The sequence below is a fragment of the Thamnophis sirtalis genome, unplaced genomic scaffold (assembly GCF_051295495.1).
Source record: "Thamnophis sirtalis isolate CommonGarterSnake01/CBP01778 unplaced genomic scaffold, rThaSir2_p1.2 scaffold_2, whole genome shotgun sequence".
Lineage (NCBI taxonomy): Eukaryota > Metazoa > Chordata > Lepidosauria > Squamata > Natricidae > Thamnophis > Thamnophis sirtalis.
The window spans coordinates 76,859,820-76,887,334 of NW_028261382.1; the positions used below are offsets into that span (position 1 = coordinate 76,859,820).

The 27,515-nt window shown below is 46.1% G+C and overlaps 1 protein-coding gene across 1 annotated transcript in view; it reads left to right on the forward strand.

Moving 5' to 3' along the window:
* Positions 1-889: 889 nt before the first annotated feature.
* PHYHIP (phytanoyl-CoA 2-hydroxylase interacting protein) overlaps positions 890-27,515 on the forward strand; it is a 75,235-nt gene continuing 48,609 nt past the window's right edge. The window contains exon 1 of the mRNA XM_014061323.2: positions 890-1,269. The gene's annotated coding sequence lies outside the window, so the exon portion shown is untranslated. The remainder of the gene's footprint in view (positions 1,270-27,515) is intronic.

Below are 27,515 nucleotides of genomic sequence, written 5' to 3' on the forward strand. Positions count from 1 at the left end.
CGCCACTCGGGGTTAGGGTTGGTTCCATTCCAGCAGCCGCCTGCCCTCGCGCATCCCCATGGGGCAGCTCTCTCCAGAAGTTGTGGGAGCTTCATCCCTGGAAGCTTTCAAGAAAAGACTGGACTATCATCTGTCAGAAATGGTGTAGGGACTCCTGCTCAGGTGGGAGGTTGGACTGAATGACCTACAAGGTCCTTTCCAATGGATGGGAACTGACCAAGGAGAGATTCAACCTAGAAATAAGGTGGAACTTTCTGACAGTGAGAGCAATCAACCCATGGAACAGATGTTGTCTTCAGAAGTTGTGGGAGCTTCATCCCTGGAAGCTTTCAAGAAGAAATTGGACTGCCATCTGTCAGAAATGGTGTAAGGGCTGCTGCTTGGGTGGGTGGGGGTTGGACTAGATAACCTACGAAGCCCCTTCCAATGAATGGAAACTGAACAAGGAGAGATTCAACCTAGAAATAAGGAGGAATTTTTTGACAGTGAGATCAATCAACCCATGGAACAGAAAAGTTGCATTCCGAAGTTGTGGGAGCTTCCACCCTGGAAGCTTTCAAGAAGAAATGTCAGAAATGGTCTAGGGTCTCCTACTTGGGGGGTTGGAGGTTGGACTAGATGATCTCCAAGGCCCCTTCCAACTCTGTTTAACCTGTTTAATCTGTATTCCTCCGAGCTGCGCGATCCCGGCCACCGGGAGCAGCAGAAGCGCAGCGACCGCAGCCTGGCGCACCAGAAGTGGTGTTGGTGTGGGCTTGAGAGAGAGAGAGAGAAGTGCGTTTGTATGTGTGTCTGTGTGCGTGTGTTAGGGTGTCAAACCTTGGCTCCGCCCCGATGCTGGGCAGGCCGGCCGGCGATTGGTCGAGGGGAAGTCGGGATCCTCTGCTTGCCCGCCCCGCCCTCCTCCTCCTCTCCGCATGCTGCGCGACGCCTGGCTTGCTTTTTGCAAGGTTTGCCGGCAAGGTTGCGCGGCTTTCCGAACCGGGATCCTGAGCGGCGCGGCGGCGCAGCGTGCGTCCCTAGCGGAGTCGAGCTAAAGCCGGGGGGCTTCTTCATCCTCCCCTGCGGGCTTCTGGCATGGGAAGCAGCAGCGGCAGCAGCTGCGACCGTCGCAAGGGCTCGCCGGGGTCGTGACTGCTTGCTTGCGCGCCTCTGGGGCGAGCGCTGCTCTTCGTCTCCCCGGGATCCGCCTGCCCGTCTCTGGCTCCCCCGCGCCGCCGCCGCCACGTTCACATCATCGCAGTGATCCGGCGCCTCCTGCGGAACCAGGTAAGGCGGCGTTGCGAAGCCCGAGCGAGCCCGGGACTCCTGCGCCAGAGGGAGGGGAGGGATCGCGATCGCGGCGAGACGAGGCGCGGTGCGCATTTCGAGCAACTCTCCTCCCTTCGGTGCCTTGGCCTGATACCCAAGCCCATCATCCCCAGCCAGGTCTCGAATTGCCCGCTTTAGAGGAGGGGGCATTGGATCGGCCCAATCCTCGGGTGACCTTGGGGAGGGTCGCCTCCAACCCCGAGACGGAGGATCTGCTTCATCCCCTGGGTGGTGGATGATGGGGTTGTCGGGGGGTGTGTGGAATCAGGGATTGGAGGAATTATTAGAGCGACCTTCCTCCCTTTCCTGACACCCAAGTCCATCATCCCCAGCAGGGTCTCAAACTGCCCAAGAGAACCCGCTTTAGAGGAGGGGCATTGGATCACCCCAATCCTCGTAGATGGACCTTGGGAAGGTCTTCAACACCAAGACAGGGGGACCTGCTTCATCCCCTGGGTGATGGATGATGGTGTTGGGGGGGGGGGAGCATCAGGGATTGGAGGAATTATTAGAGCGACCTTCCTCCCTTTCCTGACACTCAAGTCCATCATCCCCAGCCGGGTCTCAAACTGCCCACTTAGAGGAGGGGCACTGGATTGCCTCAAATCCTCAGGTGACCTTGGGTGGGTCGCCTTCAAACCCGAGATGGGGAACCTGCTTTGTCCCCTGGGTGGACGATGATGGTGCTGGGGGTCAGGGATTGGAGGAAGACCCTTGGGCTCCTGGCGTGTGGGTCAATCCACCTCACAGGATTGTTGTTGTTGTGGGCAAAGGCAATGAGGCAAAAGGGGTAAAGGAAATAAGATGGTTGGTTCTTTGAATGGTGTGTGTGTGAGAGAGAGAGAGAGAGGGAGGGAGGGAGGGAGGGAGAGAGGGAGGGAGGGAGGGAGAGAGAGAGAGAGAGAGAGAGAGAGAGAGAGGGAGGGAGGGAGGGAGGGAGGGAGGGAGAAACCAGCCTGGATGCGGGATAGAATAAATAGAAATAAGACCGGAGGCAAACGAGTTGAAATGTGCCATGAACAGACGAGGAAAAATGGGACAGCCAAAGGCGAGGATGGAAGCCTTCTCCCTATCCCAGCCCTTCCGCACAACCCCCCCCCCCCAACTTCTTTTCTTTGGGATCCGCTTCAAGAAATTTTGCAGTGGAGTTCTTTTTTTTTCCCCTTATCAGAAGGTGGAGCCACGTTTTCTCCTCCGGGATGGGTAGCATAAATGGTGCCACTGTGGAGAGGGCCAAAGGGAGGGAAGCGATTTGCTGCAGCGTAGATGGTCTTCTTCTCTGCCCATCCGACAGGAGGGATTGGGTGTCCGTCAGATTTTAAACCCAACTCCAGGAGGAGGGGTGTCCTATTTGGCCAGGTGCCTTTCCATCTTGACCACTTGGGAAATGGGTGGACTTCCAACTCCCAGAATTCTGGGAATTGAAATATGCCCGTCTTCAAGTTGCCAAGTTTGAATAACAAACAAACAAACAAACAAACACACACACACACACACAGACATGCACACACACTGAACTGACTGATTCCCTCTGTGCTTTACCAGCTGCTTAATGACAGCTATTATACCTGTCAGGTTGAATTGCTCATGACTCCAGGAAAGAGTCATCCTTCTGCCTTCCTGCACAAACACCGAGAGCTGCACCGGGAGGGCTTTGCCAAATTTGGACAGGAGTCCTGAAATCGTGGTGGCTCAGGGGCTAAGACACTGAGCTTATCGATCAGAAAGATCGACAGTTCAGCAGTTCAAATCCCTAGCGCTGCATAACTGAGTGAGCTCCCGTTACTTGTCCCAGCTTCTGCCAACCTAGCAGTTCGAAAGCATGTAAAAAATGCAAGTAGGAAAATAGGAACCATCTTTGGTGCGAAGTAACAGCGTTCCGTGCGCCTTTGGCATTTAGTCCTGCTGTCCACATGACCACGGAGAGGTCTTCGGACAGCGCTGGCCCTTCGGCTTTGCAACAGAGATGAGCACCGCCCCCTAGAGTTGGGAACAAGTACCACAAATGTGTGAGGGGAACCTACCTTTACTTACCTGAAATCAGGCCCTAAACAGTTATGTATGTGTCCTTTTTATAAACATGGAAGCGCAGATGTTTGCATGGACAGAATTTTGGCATGTGCAAAAGATGGGCACGTGAGCACATGTCTGTGGCCTAGGATGAGAGATCGGCAAGTAGCTCTGTGCATCTTTGTACCCGCATGTAAAGCATGTGTCATCACAAGTAGGGGAAAGAAAATTCTTCGCAGCACAGTCAGATTGCCACTGCGTGCCACATCGCTGTAGCTGTTTTATAACTGCGTGTTTTATGTGTGCGGTGGATTTAGAAGTCAAGACATTGTGGTTAGCGTTCAGAAGAGCTCGTGTCACGTCCTGAGTCGGCCAAGAAGCGTTCTGAGTGATTTTTGTTTTTCCTCAATGCTTATATCACAGTACGTTGTAAGGAAGGTTGCTTTGATTATTGGGGCCCAGCCTGTTGTGCGAAATGCTTTTATTGTAGTTTATCCAGCAAATCGTGGTCTGAAACACGTGGGTTTACATGTGCCTCTTTTCAGCTGAGCTAAGCCCGCTGGGGTGTTGAGCAAGGGAGCGAGTGAAGAGCAAACTTGTTTTGCTACTCTTAGCAACTTGTGAAAAAAAAAAAAGAATAATGTAATGCAGGTAATTGACTTGTTAGATGTAAGGTTTTCACAGATAGCTTGCCTGCAATTAATGATTGCATTTCCCTGCAGTTCAGCTATCTACGGGAGAATCTGGGTTCTATTGCTGTGGAAGCAGAGATGATGAGCAGGAAGACTGCAGATTAGATTAACAGAATTGAAAGGGACCTTGTAGGTCATCTAGTCCAAACTCCCACCCAAGCAGGAGACCCTACACCACTTCCGACAAATGGCAGTCCAGTCTCTTCTTGAAAGCCCCCAGGGATGAAGCTCCCACATCTTCTGAAGGCAACTTCTGTTCCATGGGTTGATTGCTCTCACTGTCAGAAAGTTCCTCTTTATTTCCAGGTTGAATTTTTCCTTGTTCAATTTCCATCCATTGTTCCTTGTCTGGCCTTTGGTTGCAATGGACAATAGGTTGACCCCCTCCTCTTGGGGAAGCCCCCCAAATATTTGAAAACTGTTTTCTTGTCTCCCCTGGTCCTTCTCTTCACTAGACTAGCCATGCCCAGTTCCTGCAACCGTTCATTGTATGTTTTAGCTTTCCAGTCCCCTAATCCTCCTTGCTTTTCTCTGCACTCTTTCTAGAGCCTCAACATCTTTTTTATAGTGTGGTGACCAAAATTGGATGCAGTACTCTAGGTGTGTCCTTACTAAGGTTTTATAGAGTGGTATTAGTACCTTCCTTGATCTTGATTGTATCCCTCTGTTGCGGGTTAGGTTCCTATCGGCATTACTGCCGATTCGGCGCACAAAAAAATTCTGATTGACAAGCTCAGCGTCTTAACCACTGAGGCACCATGTCCCCTTCAAAGCTTCACAGAGAGCCACAAAAGCAAATGTTCAAAAGACAAATAGAGAGAATTAAACATAAGTAAACCGAAATAGTTGCAGAAGAAATAACTCAACAAACCAAAAGGGTCGAAAAACAAAACTTTCTTTGAGAATGCAAAGTATTCATTTACTTATTTACCTGCTTCTGAGACTTAGAAGCTGTCCAACTTCCGAATGTCTCTGGGTGGCTGACATCAAGTAAAACAGGAAAGAAAACAATGGAAAACAGCAAGAAAATCCTGTGTGGCTGGACCAACTCACTTTCTTTAATAACAAACCCATCACCTATAGGGCTCTACAAACACCCCACCCCAGGGCCTGCAGAACTGATGAGTCTTTAAGATCTTCCATACCATCAGGATGAGGGCGACACAATTCCAGAAGGCAGATCCTGAGACCTAGAAGATAGTTGGTATGGTTTTTTTAACTGAAGGGATATGCTATGAAATGACTCTACCCAAGTCTTTCTGGTTAGGCTGAAACCATCAGAAATAGGCTAACAGAGTAGAATTCAGGAGGCATGGACTACCGAGGGTATAAAAGTTCAACTAAGAGTAAGATAAAGGTTCTCCTCGCACATGTGCTAGTCGTTCCCGACTCTAGGGGGCGGTGCTCATCTCCGTTTCTAAGCTGAAGAGCCAGCGCTGTCCGAAGACGTCTCCGTGGTCATGTGACCAGCATGACTCAATGCCGAAGGCGCACAGAACGCTGTTACCTTCCCACCAAAGGTGGTCCCTATTTTTATACTTGCATTTTTATGTGCTTTCGAATGGCTAGGTGGGCAGAAGCTGGGACAAGTAACAGGAGCTCACTCCATTACGCGGCGCTAGGGATTCGAACCCCCGAACTGCCGACCTTTCTGATCAAAAAGCTCAACGTCTTATTTTTATTGGCAACGGAGTGGAAGTGCTTGACTATTCCCTTCGTCTAGAACAGGGGTCGGTAAACTTAAACATTCAAAGAGCCATTTGGAACCGTTTCCCACAGGAAAGAAAACACCCAGAGCAACAAAGGTCCTAACCGGAAGCCCCCTGTTCAATTCCGTCTCCTGCCACAGCTACTACCGCTTCGCCTGATCCGGGCTGAACCGGGAGCAACGCACTTCTGGTTTGACTCTTTAGGGCCAATCTATAGAACAGGTTCACTCTCTAGATGGCTCGGTGCTGCCATCTAGATAGACACTGATGAATTGCAGGTTCAATATTTAAGATCTTATAATAAGTTAAAGGCAGCAAAAAGACATCCAAAGAACGTCAATTAGTGAAAAACTATATTATACGAGCCAGCAATGTGCAGTAGCAGCCAAAAAAGCTAATATAATTCAGGATTGTATAAACAGAGGCATAGAATCAAGATCACGTGAAGTATTAGTACCACTTTATAAAAGCCTAGTAAGACCCCACCTGGAATCCTGCCACCAATTTTGGACACTGTACTGCAAAAAAGATGTTGACACTTTGGAAAAAGTTCAGAGAAGAGCAACTAAGATGATCAAAGGCCTGGAGACTAAAACATATGAAGAACAGCTGCAGGTTTTGGGTCTGGCTAGTTTAGAGAAAAGAAGAATTAGGAGTGACATGATAGCAGCATTTCAGGATTTGAGGGGCTGCCACAAAAAAGAGCAGGTCAATTTATTTTCCAAAGCACCAGAGGGCAAGACAAGAAGAAAAGATTGGAAGCTGATCAAAGAGAGAAGCAACCTGGAATTAAGGAGAAACTTCCTAACAGGGAGGACTTCATGGGCACTGCATCACTGGAGGTTTTTAAGACGAGACTAGACCAGTGATGGCGAACCTATGGCATGCATGCCAGAGGAGGCATGCAGAGCCAATTCTGCTGGCACGCGCGCCATCGCCCCATATCAGATCTCCGTGGCATTTCTTTCATGAGCTTCTGTTTCCCTGCAAACGACAAAACAGAAGCTCACGAAGGAAAAAGATCTTATCTTTTGCTGCGCTGCAGGTGTTGGGATGCCCCACGTCCCACCGGCCAGTTGGTCTTCGGGTCCCTGCTGCACATGGGTGCATGTCCGTTCATGTATAGATGCATGTCCGCACATGTGCCCATTTCATGCATGTCCGTGTGCATGACTGCACATGCACACGGTCATGCATGTGCATGCTCCTTTCAGTTTGGACATGTGTACACATGCAGTTTGGGCACACGGTGCCTAAAAGGTTCGCCATGACTGGATTAGACAATCCATTATCTGAAGTAGTATAGGTTCTCCTGCTTGAGCAGGGGGCTGGACTAGAAGACCTCCAAGGTGTTGCTCTGCTCTACTCTGCTCTACACTCTCTACTCTTATTCCTCTTTGCTATTTGGAATGATGGACAAAGGCCAGCTCCTTTTCTTGCCAATCTGCCACTCAGAATAGTCACTTTTTCACCGTTTAATCGAGTTGCCTGCTGTACTAACAATCAGACGCGCAAGAATACAGTAAGTGGAACACCCAGATTGGCTCTGATGTTTGATCTCAGGCAAAGAACATACGAAGGAATATAGGTGCATGTGGCAAAAAATAGAAGGGCATTGGAGAGGATGAGACGGTTAGATAGTGTCATCGACACAACAAACATGGATTTGGACAAACTCCCAAAAACAGTGGAGGTTGGGGTGGGGGGCTGGCATGACCCTCATGGGGACATGAGGAGTCAGGCATGACTTTGTAACTGAATAACAACAGTGTGTGTGTGTGTGTGTGTGTGTGTGTGTGTGTGTGTGTGTGTGTAGTGCTCTGATCTAGGCTTTCCCAAAAAGCACAAAGCAGATTACTGGTCCCGACAAAACCCCTTTTATGAAACAAATGGGAATTCTACTCCTTCACATTCAGCAAAGGCCTGGTAAACAATCTTTCAAAGGAATATTTATGACCACAGACCTTATCTATCTTGGAAAGATGCCATGTAAATATTTCCCAAATGAGGTGCTGTGCAAGGAAAGACTTGGCACAAAGTCTCTGAGATTCATGGACAGATCTTCACACTCCTGAAACAAACAAAATAATGAATTGTTTCCTGCAAAAGCCCACTCCCCTTTCATTCCTCTTTTACTCCCTAAGGGAGGGGCCATTCACTGTTCACTTGTGGCTTTACTCCCTAGTTGAACCTTGTTCCTTAGCTGTTCTTTTCTTCTGGCAGCTGTGCGCATTCGCACACTGGGAACAGGCTCCGGCTGTTCCTCTGCCTCACTGCTGTCTAGCTCCAAAGGCAGCTGAGAACAATCCCCATCTCTGTCCCCATCTCTGTCCCCAATGCAGAGCCCTCTTCCATGCCTTCCCCAGCCTCCAGGACTGGCCCATGTTCCTCCCCAACCTCCTTACTGTCTAACACTGCTATCAGCTCCACTGGCCGCTGGCAGGTCACAACAATTGGTGAACTGGTAGGTGTCAAACATCTCCTTGTGTAAGCGTGAGCTTGGTAACCAAGGTGGGTTTCTTGACATGGAAGAAAACTATTCAGCAATGTGTGAATGCTGACAGGAACAATGAGCTGTCTCCTTTTCCCCAAAAACACATTGTGGGGGAAGTATAGGAGAACAGCAGGCAGAGGTGATGGCAGAGTTAAGTGTGTCATCAGCTTAGAGTCCTTAAGTTGACACAAATGGTCCAACTCCTCTTCCTTAGCTGTTCTTTTCTTCTGGCAGCTGTGCGCATGTGCACACTGGGAACAGGCTCCAACTGTTCCTCTGCCTCACTGCTGTCTAGCTCAGAAGGCAGCTGAGAACTGTCGGATGACCCTGGCCCCATCTCTGCCTTCAATGCAGAGCCCTCGCCCGATCCTTGCCCAGCCTCCAGGACTGGCCCAAGTTCCTCCCCAACCTCCTCATTGTCCGAATCTGCTGCCAGCTCTGCTGGATGCTGGCGGGCCACAATACTTAGGTTCAACGGTGGTTAAATGTTCACTTTTGAATACATTTCAGATTTCTTTTGGGTGTATTCCAAGAGCATCTGTCAGGCTGGCTTTTGTACTTTTGAATGTATATTTTATAGCATTGAGAAGACTTTGCCAGAAGAGATCCTGATGAGGATAATTTAGGGCAGCCAATTGTGTACAGTTTTGCTCCAGGGCTTATAATCCACAATTTGTTTCAGGAGAAAGAAGAGCGAGAAAGTGACAGGACCAACCTATTCTACAGTCCTTTGCATCTGGAACAGAAATACCTCCAGCTTCTCCCCCCCGCCCGCCCACGGGCATTCTTACTTTCACTTTAAACCAGTGGTCCCCAAACTTTCCACCCTTTTGTGTGGGTGGGTGTTATTGGCAGGCACACGCAGCTCCATTGGTGTAAGTGGTGGGCGTACACGCCCTCCTCTCTTGCGAGTGGAGCTTCGTGTGTGAGCAGAGAGTGCTTGTGCTTGCATGGAAAGCTCCACTCGCACCAGCAGAGAGTGCTCCTGCATGAAGTTCCTATGTCCTGAATGGAGTTTTGTGTGTGAGTGTCCTCTGTTCACGCAAGTGGAGCTTCACACGCTAGTGCAAGGGCGCACTGCTCACACGAGTAGAGCTTTGCTCAGGCTCGCTTTCTCATTGCTCACCAGGCCCAGTTTCAAACAGGCCCAGTAGTGGGTTGCACCCACGGGGCTCGGGACCCCTGCTTTAAACCATCGTGATTATTTAGTTGTGAAGTCATGTCCGACCCATCCTGACCCCATGGAAAACATTCCTGCAGGCCTTCTTGTCCTCTACCATCCTCTGGAGTCCATTGAAATTCACGCCTACTGCTTCAGTGACTCCACCCAGCCACCTCATTCTCTGCCGTCCCCTTCTTCTTTTGCCCTCCATCATTCCCAGCATTAGATTCTTCTCCAGTGAGTCCTTCCTTCTCATGAGGTGGCCAAAATATTTGAGCTTCCTCTTCAGGATCTGGCCTTCTAAAGAGCAGTCAGGGTGCATCTCCTCTAGGACTGACCGGTTTGATGATAATAATCATGATTATCACCTTTTTCTATTTTTTCTTTCTTGTTCTTCTACAATACATCATTGCCCTTCTATCTCTTTTGTCCTCTCACACATACGCCACTAACAAATAAATACACACTCCGTCCAACCATTGCAGTACACAAGCAGATATTATGGCTCATTATCAAAACATTTGATGGGTCTGCCCAAAACTGACACATGTCTGGGCAGAGAGGAATCTCACTGCAAGTCCTCCCAGCTCCATAGAATTCCTGGAATGTTTCTGCAATAGGGATCAGCAGCCCAGATTTAAAGCTTATCAAGAAAGATCCAATGTAGAACTAAGGAGCAATTTCCTGTCAGTCAAAACAATTAATCAGTGGAATGGTTTGCCTTCAGAAATTGTGGGTGCTCCATCACTGGAGGTTTTTAAGAAGAGATTGGATTGCCATTAGTCCAGAAGGGTGTAAGGTCTTTTGCTTGGGCAGGGGGTTGGACTAGAAGGCCTCCAGGGTCCCTCCCAATTCTGTTATTCTGTAATTCTGTAAATCTTTACACCAGCCTTCTCCAACTTGCCAACTTGGAGATGTGTTGGACTTAATTCATACAAATTATTGCCATTCTGTGTGGGACTCCTAGAAAGTGAAATTAGGGAATCCCTATGAACAGGTGATCTGCTTCTTTAAAAAAGGGGGGGTTTCTTAAACTGTCGCTTCTGAGAATGAGATCAGAACATTCAAATTGCATATGTAGGTGGACATGAAAAAGCGATCATTACACGAACCATGTTCTCTCCAGAAGGAAGAGAGAAATCTCTTTGATATTTCATATTTTGTATTTTTATCCCTTGTGTGTTTACGGAAATGTGATGTGAATGTGCCATATGAGAGAGAGGGAGGGATGGATGGATCAATAGATTGATAGATTGATAGTGAGCGAGAGAGGATGATAAATAGATTATAGATAGATGATAAGAAAGGAAGGAAGGAAGGAATGGAAAGGGGGATAGATAGATAGATAAGAGAGAAAGAAAGAAAGAAAGGTAAAGAAAGGGGATAGATAAATGATTAGAAAGAAAGAAAGAAAGAAAAAGGAAGGAAGGAAGGAAGAGAAAGGGGGATAGATAGATGATTAGAAAAAAAGAAAAGGAAAGGGGTATATATAGATGATAAGAAAGAAAGAAATATAGGGGAAAGGGGGGATAGATAGATAGATAGATAGATAGATAGATAGATAGATAGATAGATAGAGGATAGATATATAGATGATAAGAAAGAAAGAAAATGTAGGGAAAGGGGGATAGATAGATAGAAGATAAGAAAGAAAGAGAGAGAGAGAGAGAAAAAGAAAAATGTAGGGAAAGGGGGATAGATAGGTAGATATATAGATAGACAATAAGAAAGAAAGAAAGAAAAAGAAAGAAAGAAAGAAAAAGAAAAGAGAAAGAGAAAGAAAGAAAGAGAAAGAGAAAAAGAGAAAGAAAGAAAGAGAAAGAAAGAAAAATGAATGTAGGGAAAGGGGGATAGATAGGTGATATATAGATAGACGATAAGAAAGAAAGAGAAAGAAAGAAAGAAAGAAAGAGAAAGAAAGAAAGAGAAAGAAAGAAAAAGAAAGAAAAAGAAAGAAAAAGAAAGAAAAAGAAAGAAAAAGAAAGAAAAAGAAAGAAAAAGAAAGAAATCAATGTAGGGAAAGGGGGAATAGACAGATAGATAGATAGATAGATAGATAGATAGATAGATAGATAGATAGATAGATAGATAGATAGATAGATAGATAGATAGATAGATAGATAACAGATGGACGGACAAATTGATCCTCAACTGGGAGGCTCTGGGAAGAATGTGAGATTCTTGGAGGGGGGCAGAAGTGTGCCGATGTCCTGGTGTTGCACTCTGGTCTCACAAACAGCATTTGCAAAAGAGACTTTCTTGAAAGCTACCAAGTGTGTGTGGGAGGGAGGGAGTGGGGGAGAAACCCCCCAGGAGAGCCATTGGGCGATCCAGATGTTTCTGCTTGCGACTTGGGAGAAATCCCTTGAGGCCATCCGGACGAGCGCGCGCACACGTGTACGTGTGTGCGTGGGCATGCCTGCCTGGATTTTGATATCTAAAGGGAGGCCTGCCTGCCTGCCTTGGGGAGGTGGGGGCATTGTGCCACTCCACGTGTCAGGCAGGAATGTCGGTCTTTAAGGCCCACGTGAGCGAGTGGCAAGCAGGCGGCTGCGTGGGCTCGCTGGTGGGCTGCCTCCTGCCGAGGATCTGAATCAGTCTGTCTTTTTGGCAGCGTCTCTTGGCAGGGACATCTCAACCTGCTTTTCCTGACCGTCCAGGGAGGGGGGGGTATGGAATACAACAGCTTGCTGTGGCAGAAGCTTGCTTCTTTTGCTTCTGCCCCCCTCCCCCCCCACTTTGTACCTTTCTGGTTTGGCTCAGCACCCTGGCAAGGGAGCGGCTTCACTGCTGTGCAAACATGTTGGAGGGGAAGGGCAGGAATGTCATTCGGGAGGGGCCCTGGGCAGGACTCCAGTGACATGAGCAATATCCCACCCCCCCCCAAACAAAATAAAACAAAGGAGTTAAAAGGTCCGTCCATCAACCAGAGCTCCCTTTGCGTCCACATTCTTATTTTCTCACCTTGAGTTCCCTCTACAATAGCTCTCCGTGAATATTTCTTTTTTTAATATTTCCTCTTCAAACAGCCTTCCCCGCGTCTTCTGCTGATCCTCATGTTTGGCCTGTTAATTTGGGTCATCAATTTAGAATCCGATTGATGTTCTGGGAACGCAGGGGATGTCTCCGAGCTTGTTTGTCAAGCCACCAAAGAGGCCCAGGAAGCCCCAGAGATTGAATTACTTTGTTGTTGTTAGTTGTAAAGTCGTGTCTGACCCATCACGACTGCATGGACAACGTTCCTAAAGGCCTTCCTGTCCTCTACCATCCTCTGGAGTCCATTGAAACTCACACGACTGCTTCAGTGACTCCATCCAGCCACCTCATTCTCTGTTGTCTCCTATTTCTTTTGCCCTCTATCGTTCCCAGCATGAGGCTCTTCTCCAGGGAGTCCTTCCTTCTCCTTTGGTGGCCAAAGTATTTGAGTTCACTCTTCATCTCCTCTAGGACTGACCGGTTGGATGGCCTTGCAGTCCAAGGGACTCGCAGGAGTCTTTTCTAGCACCAGAGTTCAGAGGCCTCCATGCTTTGGCGCTCAGCCTTCCTTATGGTCCAACTTTCACAGCATACATTGCAACTGGGAAAACCAGTTAAATTGCTTTGCAGAACATCAATTCTGACCCAAGGTTTTCCTTCCAATATGTAGAACCAGAAAGTCTCAACATTCCCAGGCAGCATGGTTTTGGGGGCTAGGAGAGATGGATTTCAAAATCTGTGGAAGATATCCCACTGGGAAGGTTTTCCTGGGTGGAAAAGAGATGATGGACACACAATAGGTTTCAGAACATCTGAAAGATATCCAACTGGGACAATTTTCTGGGTGGAAATGAGGTGATGAAGAGGGACAGATACTAGAGGTTCCAGAACATCTGGAAGATATCCAATTTGGGAAGGTTTTCTGGATGGAAAAGAGGTCATGAAGTGGGGCACATGATAAGAGGTTTCAAAACATCTGGAAGATATCCAACTGGGACAGTTTTCTGAGTGGAAAAGAGATGACGAAGAGGGATATGTGATAGAGATGTCAAGAAAATATACACAGTAGAGAGGATCAAAAGTATGAGCTTTCCTCTCTGATAAAAATGAGTTTTGAAATTAAGAGGTTTGGGACACTGGATGATAACATGGCAAATCTATAGGCTTCCAAGTCTTCTCATCTTGCACTACTTTGAGTTGTTCTATGCTCGGGCTGATGTCAGCTTTGATGATATGGGACACCAAAAGGATCACACAAATATTTGGTAGCATTTGTTGCCATGGGTTTTGTGCATCCAAAGGAAAAAGATACAAAATTGTAATTTAAATCGATTCTGACTAACCATTAGGGAGAATTTTTCAAGGGTACACATCAGCTATTTGATTAGGGTGGGCTGATAAAGATGTGGCAGAAGTCAAAACATTCACAGTATCAGAAACCAAGAAGTATTGGAGCTGTAGAATGAGGTCAACTGAGGCTTTTGTGTTGTGGCCTGCCAGTGGCCAGCAGATCAGGCAGCAGACTCAGACAGTGAGGAGGTTGGAGAGGAACATGGGCCAGTCTTGGGAGTCTGGGGAAGGCTCTGATGAGTGCTCTGCATCAGAGGCAGAGAGGGGGCCAGGCCCGTCTGACTGTTATCAGCTGCCTTCGGAGTCAGACGTTAGTGGAGCAGAACAGCTGGAGCCTGTTCCCGATGCATGCATGCGCAGAGCTGCCAGGATAAGGGAACAGCTAAGGAACAAGGGCCGATTCTGGAGTAAAGTAACAGGTGGACGGTGAATGGCCCCTCCCATAGGTAATAAAGAGGAGCAAAAGGGGAGTGGAGTTTGCAGGAAACAATTAGTTCAATTCATTAGGGTGAAGATCTGTTCCTGACTTCTTGCCAAGTAATTGCTGCTACAGCATGGTGTTTGGAAGATAATGGCCTGGCTGCTCTCCAAGCCTGATGAAGGTCTGTAATTGTGAAACCTCATGAAAGATTGTTTTCTGGAGAGGAATTCCCTTTCAACTAAATAAAAGGGGTTTTATCGGGATGAGGAGTCGGCTTCGTGCTTTTGGGAAGCCCAGGTCAGAACAGTTTATCCCAGAAACTCTGGAGGTCCTACTCAAGTTCAGCTGATGTCCCTCAGGCAGGGTTACGCTGCTGCCCATTGGGAAGCACGAGTCTATTCTGCAGACCACTCTTGTTGAAGGTACTTCACCAAGCAACATAGAAGTCTCCACGCCTCCGCCTTCTGACGCTCAGTTCAGAGATGACTGTACTTTTATGGCCCATGGCAGTCACAGATCTAATTCCAAAGGTGCTTGGTCAGGGAAAGACAACTCCGCCAAAATCTCAGGGCTGGTTTCTGGGTGCCTCAGGATTGGCTTGGCTAGGTTTTTAAGTTCTCATTTAGCTTAATTAATTGCTTCTGAGGAACTTGTCTTTCAAAGGTGAGTCGTTGAGGGGGGCTTGTAAGCTAAAAACTGTAGCTCTGACACATTGGTGGGTTCTGGATCCTGTTGCAACCGGTATGGGATTAGGAAGTAAGTAGCTGAAAAAATCCCTCACCAATGCATGATCTTCTGTGCATAGATCCTTTCACCTAAGGATGGGTTTTATAAGCATTTAATCAATCAATCGATCAGAATAGAGTTGTGAAGGGGAATATTAATAAGGTTACAAACTTGTTGGTTTTAGTGGAAACATTTGTTTTCTGTAACACACATATATTATGCCTTGTATTTGTAACATATTAGGTTCTGTAAAGCAGTGTTTCTCAACCTTGGCAACTTGAAGATGTCTGGACTTCAACTCCCAGAATTCCCCAGCCAGCATTCGCTGGCTGGGGAATTCTGGGAGTTGAAGTCCGGACATCTTCAAGTTGCCAAGGTTGAGAAACACTGCTGTAAAGTATCTAGCAAATTTCAAAACGTGTGATCCTTGCCATTTGAACTCTTATCAATTTGCAATCGGTGGGCATAGAACTTATGGAATGGAGCTGTAAAACTCCTTTGATGTCCCATGAGAAGGGGATAATTAAGATACTCTATCCTGTCCAGAGGATAGAGGATAAACAAATCAAAGAAGCCAGGATTTTATTTTATGATGTTTCTAACTGTATAAAAAGGAGCTACACCATCTCTGAGGTGTAGTTCTTCTCCGCATATCCTTGGGGTATGTTGGGAACAACAGACCATCATGTCTTGAAACTTTGATCAAAGATTAAACGATGATTTCTTATTCAAGCCTCCTTTTAAGCCTCATGTTTGGCTCATTGTGAGTTGGATGTGTTCTCAAACTTCTATGGATCTCAACATATTCTCAAACCTTACAGTTGGAAGGGACCTTCGAGGTCTTCTAGTCCAACTCCCTGCTCAAGCAGGAGATTCCATGCCATTTCAGACAAGTGGTTGTCCAGTCTCCTCTTAAAAACCTCCAGTGATGAAGCACCCACAACGTCTGATGACAAGCTGTTTCACTGGTTGACTGTTCTCACTATTAGGAAGTTTCTCTTTAATTCCAAGTTTCTTCTCTCCTTGATTAGTTTCCATCCATCCGTTTAGTAACTTACCCAATACCCATGGTCATCATCCTAGCTGAATTGTCAGCTGCATATCCTCCAACCCTGCTTGTTAATTGGTTGTCGGGACGATTTAGCCGCTGCTGGTGGAATAGAAAAGCTTATCCTCATTTTCAGAATCTTCTCCATGCCATTGAATGAATGCCAGAACATATAACAATATCCGTCTGGAGTCAAATGTCAGGACATTGCATGCTGTTCTGTGGCATAGTCCACAGGAATGATGGAAGATCTCAAGCCAGCCTGAGGTGGCATATAAATGCTGCCGTGTTTTTGACGTCAAGGAAAAACATGATACCGCAAAGGTATCCCCCGTTCTTGTCTGCCTAGAATTCCCTCGGGGGCTGAGAAGCAATTGAGTCAGGAAGCCCATTTCTGGATCCTGCACCATGAGAAATATTACAAGACAGCTGTCAGCTTGACATTGAGTTGGATTCCCAGGATCTGAAAGTGCAATCTGGGAATAGTTCTATTTTTCCTTCAGCCAAATCTTGGGCTCAGAGATCAGAGCACATTGGATTTCTAACAGAACTGTTCTGACTCAGGCTTCCTTAAAAAGCAAGAAGCAAAGTCTTGGTTCCGGCAAAACCTCTTTTATTTACATGACTGTGAATTCCTTTCATTCACAGTCAGCAAGGCTTGACAAACAGTGTTTCAGAGGAATATTTATCAACATGGACCTTATCTTGCTTGGAGAGCTGCCAGATAACTAGTTCCCAGATGCAGGGAAGGCAAAACTTGGCACAGAGTGCCTTATACTCACAAACAGAACTTTCCACTCTTGAAACGACTGAAGGAACAAATTGTTTCCTGCAAAAGCCCACTCCACATTCGCTCCTCTTTTGTTTCCTATGGGAGGGGCCAATCACCTCCAAGGTGTGGCTTTACTTCCAAGTTGATCCTGCTTTCTTAGTTGTTCTTGTCTTCTGGTAGCTGTGTGCATGCACACACTGGGAACAGGCTCCAGCTATTCCTCTGTCTCACTGCTGTCTAGCTCCCTCCCTGCCTCGACACAGAGCCCTTGTCTAAGCTTTCCTCAGCCCCCGGGACTGGCCCATGTTCCTCCCCAACCTCCTCACTCTCCAACTCTGCTGCCAGCTCCATTGGCCACCAGCAGGCCACAAGAATTCTCTTCCTGGCTTTATTGAGTTTAGATTATAGAACTTTTTGTCAGGCTTAAATAACTATAACCATTTTTCAAATTGCAGCATAGAAGAGTTATTCAAACCTGGGTACAAGAATCTGGTCAATTAAGATTCAACACTAAATTGACACCAGATAAGGATCAACAGAATTCAGAAGGAGTTGGACCATTTGTGTCAACTTATTGACTCTAAGCTGATGACACACGTAACTCTGCCACCACCTCTGCCTGCTGTTCTCCTACATTTCCCCACAATGTGTTTTGGGGGGAAAGGAGACAGCTCATTGTTCTTGTCAGCATTCATACATTGCTGAACAGTTTTCTTCCATGTCAAGAAACCCACCTTGGTTACCAAGCTCACCTTTACACAAGGACATATTTGACACCTACCAGTTCACCAACTGTTGTGGCCTGCCAGCGGCCAGTGGAGCTGATAGCAGTGTCGGACAGTAAGAAGGTTGGGGAGGAACATGGGCCAGTCCTGGAGGCTGGGAAAGGCACAGAAGAGGGCTCTGCATCGGGGGCAGAGACGGGGACAAGGCTGTCTGATAGTTCTCAGCAGCCTTCGGAGCTAGATAACAGTGAGGCAGAGGAACAGCTGGAGCCTGTTCCCAGTGTGCGAATTCGCACAGCTGCCAGAAGAAAAGAACAGCTAAGGAACAAGGGTTAACTAAGGAGTAAAGCCACAAGTGAATGGTGAATGGCCCCTCCCTTAGGGAGTAAAAGAGGAGTGAAAGGGGAATGGGCTTTTGCAGGAAACAATTCCTTATTTTATTTGTTTCAGGAGTGTGAAGATCTGTCTGTGAATCTCAGGGACTCTGTGCCAAGTCTTTCCTTGCACAGCATTGCATTTGGAAAAAATTTACATGGCATCTTTCCAAGATAGATAAGGTCTGTGGTCATAAAATATTCCTTCCTCCACTGTTTCCGGGAGTTTGTCCAAATGCATGTTTGTTGTGTCGATGACACTATCTAACTGTCTCATCCTCTCCAATCCCAATCTATTTTTTGCCACATTCACCTATATTCCTTCGTATGTTCTTTGCCTGAGATCAAACATCAGAGCCAATCTGGGTGTTCCACTTACTGTATTCTTGCACGTCTGATTGTTAGTACAGCATGCAACATGATTAAACGGTGAAAAAGTGACTATTCTGAATGGCGGATTGGTCAGAACACCAACCATGCACTTGCTGTGCTCCTCTGAGTCAGACTGGAATCTGAAACATCTGTTGTACATGTGTATCAGCCCATCCACCTGCAACTGTCATTCTTGAAATGGGGAGTGTTTTAGGGCAGGGACTTGGTCAGGGTGGAATTTGGGGAGGGAGGCCACCAAAATTCTTCATCTGGTCATCTGGCCATTGCATCAGAAAACACTTCCTTTCTTATCTCATTGAGTGCGATTGCAGCTCCTAGCAGCTTGTTGGTTTTCACTTGTGAACATGAAATATTTATGCAGCCTGTGATAGTTTACCTAGATGTGCTGATTTAACACATTTTTGAAATGTGTTTTGTAGCATCATATTTTTTTCAGGAGTAATACCGTTATGCATTTTAGTTCAAAAAGAGATTCCTAGGAAACTTAGAGGTTATAGATTTAAAACCAGCTGCTATCCGACTTACGACCACATTTGGGACCTGAATTTTTGTCATATGTCATTGTGGTCACCAGTGGAGTCGGACCTAATTTTACATCAATATTTTTGGTGGTTGTTTGGTGAATAAGGTGGTTGTTAAACTAACCCAGCTTCCCTACCAAACGTTTCTTCCCAGAAGTGGGAGAAAAGGGATTAAGAGTTGTTAACCTAATTTTGCGAAGCTTCTTCTCCAGTAACATTGTACTGCAAACTAGGGCATACAAAACCTTTGCCAGACCAATTCTCGAATACAGCTCGTCTGCCTGGAATTCACACTGCATATCAGACATTAATACAATCGAGCAAGTCCAGAGGTATTTCACAAGAGTCCTCCACTCCTCTGCTCAACAATAGAATCCCTTATGGCACCAGGCTTGAAATTTTGGGCTTGGACAACCTGGAACTACGCCGCCTACGGTCTGACCTAAGCATAGTTCACAAAATTGTCTGATACGTCCTACCTGTCAATGACTACTTCAGCTTCAAACTCAATAATACAAGGGCAAACAATCGATACAAACCTAAGATAAACTGCCCCAAACTTGAGTGCAGAAAGTACTTCAGCAACAGAGTGGTCAATGCCTGGAATGCTCTACCCAACTCCGTTGTTACATCCTCAAACACCTACAGTTTCAACCTTCAACTGTCTACCATGGACCTCACCCCATTCCTAAGAGGTCCATAAAGGGGGCGTGCATAAGCGCACCAGTGTGTCTACCGTCCCTGTCCTACTGTCCCCATTTATTCGTACCCATTTCTTTTGTTCATATCCATGTTTATATTTATACCTGCTATCTTGTACATGTTTGACAAACAGATAAAATAAAATAAATAAATGAAAGATTGTAGATTTTGATCACTCAACCTCAAGGTTCTGCAACTAATCATAAATGTGATCTGGTTGCCAAGCACCCAGAGTGCAATCACGTCAAACACAGGGAAATACGCAAAAGAGAAGTTTTGGTTCTGAACATCTTTTTGTCTCACCTTCCAAAGATCCATGGATAGAAAGCTTGGTAGATCCAGATAAGAGACGAAAATCCTTAAATCCCAATCTGTTTACAGCTTCTAGGGCAGAAGCAACATGCCTTCCAATTACCCACTGGGCCTATGACAGGGGAATAACAAGGTGAACAAACATGCTTCTTGTTCCTACTCTTAGATGTAATGCTAAGAGCGGAGAATCCTTTTAGAATAGAATAGAATAACAAAGTTAGAAGGGACCTTGGAGATCTTCTAGTCCAACCCCCTGCTTAGGCAGGAAACCCTACACCACTTCAGACAAATGATTATCCAACATCTTCTTAAGAATTTCCAGTATTGGAGCATTCACAACTTCTGGAGGCAAGTTGTTCCACTGATTAATTGTTCTAGTTGTCAGGAAATGTCTCCTTAGTTGCCTTTCTCCTTGATTAGTTTCTACCCATTGCTTATTGTCCTGCCCTCAGCTGCTTTGGAGAATAGCTTCTTCTTTTTGGAAGCCCCTGAGATATTGGAACACTGCTATCATGTCACCGCTAGTCCTTCTTTTCATTAAACTAGATATAACCAGTTCCAGCAACCGTTCTTTATATATTTCAGCCTCCAGTCCCCTAATCATCTTTGTTGCTCTTCTCTGCACCCTTTCTAGAGTCTCCACCTCTTTTTTACATTGTGGTGACCAAAACTGGATGCAGGATTCCAAGTGTGGCCTTACCAAGGCCTTATAAAGTGGAATTAACACTCCCTGCAGTGTGGATTCTATCCCTCTGTTTATGCAGCCTAGAACTTTTTTAATAGTAGCCATTCAATTTTAGAATAGCCATTTGGAATTATCAAAAGCTTTTTTTTTCCACGCTGTCTTTCTGCGTAGCTGTGACAGCATGGTGCATATAAGTTCATTTAACCCAGTGCTGCGATTCAATTTTTTTTACTACCGGTTCTGTGGGCGTGGCTTTGTGGGCACGGCAGGAGGATACTGCAAAATCCCTATTTGTTTGTTTGTTTGTTTGTTTATTATATTTATATGCCGCCCTTTCCCCCCGAAGGGGACTCAGGGCGGCTCACAACTCAAACCAGGGAAAGGGGATACAGACAAAAAATTAAAAAAACGACACATAACAATGTATAATTTAAAACACACAACAGTCATACCATTCGAGACGTGGGCAACAGCTCTTTAGCCCCAGGCCTGTTGGAACAGCCAGGTTTTAAGGGCTTTGCGGAAGGCCTGGAGGGTGGTGAGGGTTCGAATCTCCACGGGGAGTTCGTTCCAGAGGGTCGGAGCAGCCACAGAGAAGGCTCTCCTCCAGGTAGTCGCCAGTCGACACTGGCCGGCTGATGGAATTCGGAGGAGGCCTAATCTGTGGGATCTAATCGGTCTAGTGGAGGTAGTTGGCAGCAGGCGGTCTCTCAAGTACCCAGGTCCAATACCATGAAGGGTATTCCCTCCCCACTCTCAAACTTTCCACTACTGATTCTCCAGAATTTGTCAAAACTGGCTGAATACCACCTCTGATTTAACCTCTGTGATATTTTTACAAATTCTTTAAATTGGTTGCTTTATTGTGCAGCATTTTATTTGAGTTGGAGGGATTTTAGAGTTGTTGTTTTTTTTTAAAATTCTCCACACAGTCAGGAACTATGCCTTGTCCGACAAAGTTTAGGAGTAATAAATAAATTTTTGGAAGCCCTATTGAAACACTGCTATTATGTTGCTTATGGACAAGCAACAATAGAAAGTCTAAGAAATATGAGATGGCAAGTATTTTTCGACAAGACATTGCAAGCAGCATGCTTGTGTTGGCATTCTGCTAGGCAGCCACAACCCTTTTCAAGTTATTCTGCTCCTCTTGTTTTTCTGCTTCCCCCTCAACAGATACTCAGGATTTAGTGTCCAGGAACACTATGTTCTCATTGAATATAATGTTTTTTCTTCTCTCTTACAATGATTATTTTTTTCCAGAAAGGTATGAGATTTGTTTTTGTTGTGTTTTGGGGGCAGGTACTTTTGTGCACTTGGGATAACCTGCAAACTTTCCAAAACTCTTTGGAATGACCTAATTCAAACCTTTACTAAAAATGCTCTTGGTTAAAGAGAGGGGGGGAGAGGGAGGGGGGAGAGAGGGCACCAAAAGGAAGGAAAGAGAAATATTGGTGGGCTCATGGCTTCATGAGATTTCTGGAGAGGAGGAGGAGGAAGAGGAAGATGACTGTTGGGATCCTTGGTGCTCCCTGATCTTGCTTGTTTTCTTGCAGATGTTTCATGACACAACTAGGTAACATCATCAGTGCTAGAAGGAGTGTGGTTTGTGGAGGAGGAAGGGGAAGATGACTGTTGGGATCCTTGGTGCTCGCTGATCTTGCTTGTTTTCTTTCAGACGTTTCACTACTCAAACTAGTTATATCATCAATGCTAGTAATGATAACGATGTTACCTAGTTTGGGTAATTAAACATCTGCAAGAAAACAACCAAGCCCAGGGAACACCAACGACCCTTCATTTCAACCCTGAGCTACAAAATTTTCTCTTTTAATGGAACCGGCTTGTATTTTAAACAGTTGGAGCATCCCAAATTCATGTGATTGCCATTTGCGACTCTCCCAGCTGGTTTCTGACTTGTATATCAATGGGGGAAGCCAGCATAATGAACCCAGTGTGATTCATTTAACATCTGCAGTGCTTTGCTTAACAACATGGCCAAAAAAGCAACAGAAATTCTAGCCCGCTTGTGATTGGAAGTCGAAGGTTGCCTGCATGGACGTTTGCTTTCTCCAGCTGCTATTTCCTTCTCTCCTTCCATTTGGCTCAAACAGTGAAATGGGGGGGGGGGGGGAGTTTCTCCTGCTAAGCTGCCCTCTTCATACCATACTATCAGCCAGCTAAGACAGAAGAGATGCCGACTCTAAGCTTTTGCTGAACCTGTGTTGGTTTCTTAGGCTGGTGCCTTGGACAACTTGTCAACAAACATTATGTAACACATTTTCGGGTGGAAAATACATAACTGGGCACTGAAGCATGTACTGAACAAAGCTTAGGGAATTCAAGCTTATTCTTACTTAAAAAAAATATTTCCAATGATTTACATGGTATTGTGCAGAGGTGATATTCAGCCAGTACTGACAGGTTCCGGAGAACCAGTAGCAGAAATTTTGAATAGTTCAGAGAACCGGCAAATACCACCTTTGGCTGGCCCCACCCCCATCTATTCACTGCCTCCCAAGTCCCAGCTGATCGGCAGGGTCTTCTTCTGTTGCCCTGCACAGGAGAACAGAGCTGGAAAGCAGCTTAGTGGGGTGGGGAGGGAAGGGGGATTTTGCAGTATCCTTCCCCTGCCACGCTCCCAAGCCACTTGATTGTGAGAACAATCAACCCATGGAACAGAGGTTGCCTTCAGAAGTTGTGGGAGCTTCATCACTGGAAGCTTTCAAGAAGATGCTGGATGGCCATGTGTCGAAGATGGTATAGTGATGGTGAACCTTTTTCTTATAGAGTACCAAAATTGTCTGCATGCAGGTTATCGCATGTGCCCACACCAATTCAATCCTCCCCGCCCACCTGCACATGAGCACATGACACCCCCCCATGCATGTGCGCACAATCCCTCCTCAGACTCCAGGAGCTTTCCTGAAGCCTGGGGTGGGTGAAAATGGCCTCCCCTTAGTTCCCCGGAGACCCTCCGGAAATGACTCGTTTACAAACTTCGGTTTGGCCCGTTGGGGCTGTTTTTTGCCCTCTATAGCCTCCAGAGGCTTTCCTAAAGCCTGGGGAGAGCAAAAATGGCCTCCCTGGCTCTCTGGAGGGTCGAAAATCAGCTGGCCAGCACAGCTAGGTTTTCTGTAGCTTGTGAATTATGTGAGCTAGAGGTTTGTTTGATTGTTGGATTTCACTTCTGCTTCCTTTGAGACAGAAGCAGGGAATTAGCATGGACTGGATATGAACTGGATGAATGTAGGTTTCAAATGCATTGATGAAGAAGCCCCTGAGCAGATGTTGCTATATGATCCTGCCTCCATGGGGTCTCCAGATGTGTTGAAGTCCCTCTCATAAATCCTACAAGCCCCTCAAAGCAATCTTTTTGCATTGCATTCTTCTTCTTCTAAAGTGACTTCCTCCTGGCTTTAGAGCAGGGGTGTCTAACCTTGGCAACTTTAAGACTTGTGGACTGCAACATTCTGGGAGTTGAAGCTCACAAGTCTTAAAAGTTTTGAAGATTGGACACTCCTGTTCTAGAGGATGGTCATAGGTAAGTCATCCAATCCAGAATTGCTTGGCTTCAGCAAGGTCTTAAAACCACATGGCTTCTTTTTAAATGTATTTTGAGATAAACAACAGGCACTTTCCATTTCCTTGTATATCCCTGATTTTTTTTTTATGATATGGATTTTCAACCTCTCCGTGTGGGACACAGTGGTGGCTCAGTGTCTAAGATGCTGAGATTGTCGATCAGAAAGGTCGGCAGTTCGAATCCCTAGTGCCGCATAATGGAATGAGCTCCCGTTACTTGTCCCAGCTTCTGCTAACCTAGTAGTTCGAAAGTAGAAAAAACAGGAGCCACCTTTGTTGGGAAGGTAACAGCGTTCCGTGCACCTTCGGCGTTGAGTCATGTCGGCCACATGACCACGGAGACATCTTTGGACAGCGCTGGCTCTTCGGCTTTGAAACGGAGATGAGCACCGCCCCCTAGAGTCGGGAACACCTAGCACATATGTGCGAGGGGAACCTTTTCCTTTAACCTCTCCGTGTTTCAACAGCTGTAGGGTTTGCTGCAGCTGGGAGGCTATGATTATGGAAGTTGCTGACAGATTATTATTGCTCTTTTGCTCCTCAAGCAATCCGTTTCTTGCTGATTATCTGATCCATCAAATTGTTCCATCCTTTTCTTTAGACACCCGGAGCTTTGGAATGTTTTTGTTTAAAGATGGGCCTGGAAGAGCCCAGATAAGACTTGGTTTGGCTCTCTGCTCAAGGCTGATGGTTTTCCTCTTTGCAGCTTAGCTGCTATCACAAAGGGAGAAATCCTCTGATGGATTTATTAGACTAGCGGAGGGTTAAGTTCCAATCAGCTGAATTCTCTCAGAAAAAATAAGCACGAGGCTGCCAGCAAGATAGCTATTAAATACAGGGTTTTTCTTTTCCATGAGCACAATAGGAGCCCTCAAAAGGAGAAAGCATTTGACAGGAAAGAGTTGTAATTCTCCTGCAAAAGCCGCTATTCATGAGAGAAGAAGAAAGGAGAGGAGAAAGTTGAAAGAGGAAAATGGAAACTTTATGGAAACAATGGGCGATGTTTTGACTCAGGAATATGAAAGACAAACACAATGAAGTTACAGAATCGTGGATGCAACTAGAGCCAAGATAGCAGTGGAACAATAGCTGAGGTGATGGTGGACCACGTCACTTTTGGGATCAGTCTTTTCAATGACTGTTTTCATTACCGCGTGAGGAGGGTAAAATTTAGGGTTCAAGCAAAGTGTGCTCTGGATTGGTGGAGGTTCTTTGGTGGATGGGTGATAATGGTCAGGAACTCTGGAGGAACATGGAGATGAACTTGAAAGAGGAGTTCTTAGGTAAATATCAACTTGGCTTTGAAAGGGAGGGTTAGAAAGAAACTCAAGACTGCCCTACCTTGATTCTCTTTGGTATAAAACACGGAGAGTAGGCCATGCATTAATAAAGAAGAGTTCCAGGAGTCTTTTTACTGACTTAGGTTATTTCAAAGTATTTTCCAGGAACAGAAGTAATGGTGTTGGCAGTGCCAATGACGATAGGACGCCGTCCTAATTTCCTTGTGAGTGTTCAGGGTGGGGAACAGAATAAAATTGTGGTCTATCAGTTACAGAATTCCAGAATAGCTGTGTTCACACAAAGAACTAGATCACAAACTAGCCAATGTTTTTCTAGGATATTGTAGAAGCTCGGCTCATGTGATTATTTTGTGGCTCAGTGTTTTGCACAAATCCAGGTAACTCAATTGATTGAAAAATCATACCTGAGCAAACCAAATTGCGTGAACAAAGCCAGTACATGTAGTCCTTGCCTTACAGCCATTTGTTTGGTGACCTTTCGAAGCTATAACAGCACTGAAAAAAGTGACTTATGACCTTAAGTGAGACTTAAATAAGTTTTGCCCTATTGTACGACCTTTCTTGCCATAGTTGCTAAGTGAATCACTACAGGTGTTAAGTGAACCTGGCTTCCCCACTAGCTTTGGTTGTCAGAAGGTTACAAAAAAGGATCATATGACCCCGGGACACTGCAACCGTCATAAATATGAGTCAGTTGCCAAGCATCTGAATTTCAATCTTGTAATCATGGGTATGCTGCAATGGTTAGAAATGTGAAAAATGGCCATAAGTCACTTTCTGATGCCATTGTAACTTTGAGCGGTCACTAAACAAACCATTGTAAGTCTGGGACCCCCTGTAATTGAGTGAGCAGGCTATGGCTCTTTCAGCAATAATAACCAACATCACAATCCAGTTATAATTTCTAGGATTCGTTTAGTGATAACAGACCTGAAATATTTGTGGGACTAGGGCATGTGGCTCTTTCCTCCCTCTGCTGCGGCTCTGTCACTGGTTGGCGCCACAATTTTGACAGGAGCTTCTGGTGGGCGAGGCGGGGAGGAGAGAAGCACAGTGCGCCAGGAGAAGACTCTATGGCAAGGGGAGGGTTTTCCAATTGTCTCCACAATTGGTTATAGTTATGATAGGTAGAGGAAAAAGTAGGCCGTGCTAGGAGGAGATTCTATGGTGGGGGAACTGAACTTCCGGTCAGTTCCAGAATTGAACAGGGGGCTTCTGGTTAGGACCTTTGTGGCTCCCGATGTTTTCTTTTCTGTGGGAAATGGGTCCAAATGGCTCTTTGAGTGTTTAATAGCAATAGCAATAGCAATAGCAATAGCAGTTCGACTTATATACCACTTCATAGGGCTTTCAGCCCTCTCTAAGCGGTTTACAGAGTCAGCATATTGCCCCCACAGTCTGGGTCCTCATTTTACCCACCTCGGAAGGATGGAAGGCTGAGTCAACCTTGAGCCGGTGAGATTTGAACCGCCGAACTGCAGTTAGCAGTCAGCTGAAGTGGCCTGCAGTAATGCACTCTAACCACTGCGCCACCTCGGCTCATAGGTGTCGACCCCTAGACTAGGGAAAAGACAATCCAGTTAGTGGGCTTTGGGTGTCTGACTGTAATTTTCCTTTCCTGTTCGCATCAAGTAAATTGTTTAGGACTGGATGCCAGGCATGTGGCCCAAGCTGCACTGCATCTACAACTACATAATTAAGCTAGAAAAGCAAAGAAAAGGAACAGGAACGTCATCCTGTGAAATTACTCACCGAAAGCCTCTCCCCTTAAAGGCAAGGGGGTGGACAGGCTTGTCTTCTTCAAAGGGGGGGCCACGCCCCATCAGAGCAGTCCCTCTGCTTGAAATAATGTTGTCTTTAAAGCCAGAGTAATCAAACAACCATCTTCCTGTTGGGATAGATGGTGACTGAGTGCTCCTTTCATTCAGGGGTGGGATTCCCATTGCATTTGAAACCAGCACTAAATCTTGCCTTTTCCTGCAGCTCCGGTGAGTAAAAAAGCTGAGATGCGACAATCAGCTCCGCCGCGCCTATCAGCTGGCCTTCACACAAAGGACATATAGGATGGAATAGAGCAGTGGTGGGTGGACGGGGCTAACTGATCACAGGAACTACCAATTTGTCTGAACCGGCTGAATCCCAGCCCTGCCTTCCCTGCTATAATTTTAATTTCGAAGTCACTTCGCTGAACTAGATGTGTCTCTTCCTTTCCTCTAACCCATAGCCTGGGCGCATGGCTTTAGTCA